This window comes from Bactrocera tryoni, unplaced genomic scaffold (genome assembly GCF_016617805.1).
Source record: "Bactrocera tryoni isolate S06 unplaced genomic scaffold, CSIRO_BtryS06_freeze2 scaffold_64, whole genome shotgun sequence".
In the NCBI taxonomy this organism is placed as follows: domain Eukaryota; kingdom Metazoa; phylum Arthropoda; class Insecta; order Diptera; family Tephritidae; genus Bactrocera; species Bactrocera tryoni.
The window spans coordinates 37,421-40,769 of record NW_024396310.1 but is presented as its reverse complement, the minus strand read 5'-3'; positions in this window follow the sequence as shown (position 1 = coordinate 40,769).

Genomic DNA, 3,349 nt, shown 5'->3' with positions numbered 1-3,349 from the left:
ATCTTGGTGGCCAATCAACCGTCCCAAAACTTGAAATATATATGAGAAGTGGCGGCGTCGTGTTGAAACCAAATGTCGCCGAGATCACTAGCTTCAATTTTGCGATAACGGTCGCCATTTCCGTGTTGTCATTATCTCCGGCATTATTTCTGATTCCACAAGTCCCAAAAAGCTTCAATTTTGCTTGTTCTGTCCACGATCATCGTGTATATCGCTAGTAAAGAAGAATGAATGCTGGGTCTTAAGATGGGTGAGGATGTTGCGAATAGTGTGCTCTGAAAATGGCGGTTATGTTGACCGTAAATTCAGCGAAGCGCGTAAAACATATTCTTTACAGCACGTGAATTTTCGTAATAAAGTTGAACGGTTTATAATGTTATTTAGGCGTAAGTATTTCTATGATATGCCAAACAATGCTGAACAAAAATAACATAACAGCTTGACCCGACTCATGCGAGTAAGCTCTTATTAGACCCGTAAAATATACAGAACATTTTGATATCTGTGTAACAACTATTTCATTGATAAAAACTTAAATCTCGTTTAAGCTAAAATTATAATATCATAATTCTATGGATACGGGACATTTCAGAAAATGCTGACTCTTACATTCCGTCGCGTTCTGCTTTTAATCCATATCTATGCGGCATGGTTGTTTTCAAGTTGCAACTATTAGAGACGTCATGCATAACTCCCCTCTTTGCTTTTAGAATTCTTCCGAATCCTTGTTTTTGAAATTTTAATGTTGACATTATTTCGTTTTATCCACATAACTACTATTATTATAATTACAATATTGCTTATTACAATTTTTTAAAAATTTACTTTTGTCAAAAATTCTTTTTTACAAATTGCATTTCGATTTTTAATTTAGATTAGATAATTTGAATCACTTTATCATTATTTACAGTTTTTAGCAACAAAATATCATCTGGAAACTGTTGCATATAAGTTTTATTATTATATTGGAATACACAGTCATTTTTATACTCTCGCAACAATGTTGCTAACGAGAGTATTATAGTTTTGTTCACATAACGGTTGTTTGTAAGTCCTAAAACTAAAAGAGTCAGATATAGGGTTATATATACCAAAGTGATCAGGGTGACGAGTAGAGTTGAAATCCGAATGTCTGTCTGTCCGTCCGTCCGTTTGTCCGTCCGTCTGTCCGCCCGTGCAAGCTGTAACTTGAGTAAAAATTGAGATATCATGATGAAACTTAGTACACGTATTTCTTGGCTCCATAAGAAAGTTAAGTTCGAAGATGGGCAAAATCGGCCCATCGCCACGCGCACAAAATGGCGAAAACCGAAAACTTATAAAGTGTCATAACTAAGCCATAAATAAAGATATTATAGTGAAATTTGGCACAAAGGATCGCATTAGGGAGGGGCAGATTTGGACGTAATTCTTTTGGAAAAGTGGGCGTGGCCCCGCCCCCTACTATTTTTTTTGTACATATCTCGGAAACTACTATAGCTATGTCAACCAAACTCTATAGAGTCGTTTTCTTCAGGTATTTCCATATACAGTTCAAAAATGGAAGAAATCGGATAATAACCACGCCCACCTCCCATACAAAGGTTATGTTCAAAATCACTAAAAGTGCGTTAACCGACTAACAAAAAACGTCAGAAACACTAAATTTTACGGAAGAAATGGCAGAAGGAAGCTGCACCCAGCCTTTTTTTAAAAATTGAAAATGGGGGTGGCGCCGCCCACTTATGGACCAAGAACCATATCTCAGGAGCTACTAGACCGATTTCAATGAAATTCGGTATATAATATTTTCATAACACCCTGATGACATGTACGAAATATGGGTGAAATCGGTTCACAACCACGCCTTCTTCCAATATAAAGCTATTTTGAATTCCATCTGATGCCTTCTCTGTATAATACGAGTATAAACATTAGGAACCAATGATGATAGCGGAATAAAACTTTACAAAAATACGGTATTTGAAAAATATGTAAATGACGTATTATGAAATCTCGATTATCACTTTACCATGCGAGAGTATAAAATGTTCGGTGACACCCGAACTTAGCCCTTCCTTACTTGTTAAAAATACAATTTCTTAATTTTAAGTTTTTTAACAAAGTGTTGGCTTTATATTGTTAATGGCTTGCTTCTAACACTTCCTCATCTATTTGATCAGTTTCGAACTTATTTCTATTTGGCATTGGTGTGATTAATTTTAAATCGGTAGATAAATATGCTCTAGGTAGCTGAATTGCATTATGATTGACTCATTTTTATAAGTCATAAGTACTACTATTGCAAGTTTCAGTCTAAAAAAAGATTATATTTTTCTGCTGCTACATTGTTTTGTATTTCTATAATTTTTTCCTTATATTACCTTAATTTGTTCAACTAATCGTTGAAGTTGACATTATTTCGTTATTCTCTTGGTTCAATGAGTTTAGCTTACTGGCAGTTTCTACTGTGCTCTTTAATTGATACAGACTATTAATGCAGTGGTTGTTTATTGAAATTTGTTTATTTAAATTAATTATCTCATTGTGACTATTTTTCCTACTGTCAATAAATACTTCTCTATATCCTGTGTGTCTTTATCATCCATTATACCGAATAACCATTTGGGTACTCTTTTCCTCTTACTTATTTATTTTATTTCCCTCCCTGGGAGTTATTGATCTTATTTTTGACTTTACAGTTTCTATTTATTTATAGGTATAATATTTTCCTTAATCTTATCAACCACTTCCATTATCTGTTTTGGTTTAATTATATGTAAAATAGTATATAGTATACAAACCGTACTATCTCTACTTCTCCTAGCTGAACTACAATATACCCTGCTTCTTCTGTGATTGGTGTCTCTTGTATATTCCCTTTCATTCAAAACCATTGTTATAATGACTATCCATATATAACACCGAAAAAACTCAAAATATGTAAAAACTAATCAAATATAATATAACCAATTGGAGGATGGGTTGTGTGTAAAAGTTCTGCAAGTGAGAAAAGTTCTCTGACTACCATTCACTTGGGAATAGCCACAAACGATTATTTTATATATGGCTCAAGCAGCTCACGACTTCCGGTCTTAGACTATTTATCCACTCGTTAGAAGGCGACCTGAAGTAAAAAAGCGAAGCATCCCCTCACCAGGGTTAATAGTTCGAATAGTCTTGTGTGCTGGGCTTGGGACCCGCCCCAGCCACGTAAAAATTTTACCACTGAAAAGGAAGACAACAGTCACGGATGAGTGACCCCCCTTTTATTGATAACCACGGCTAACGCATTAAGGATTACTATTAAAGAGCAAGCACCCTCCTTAATTAGGAAGGTGCCGTTGCCAAGCTGCGATGGACGGAACAA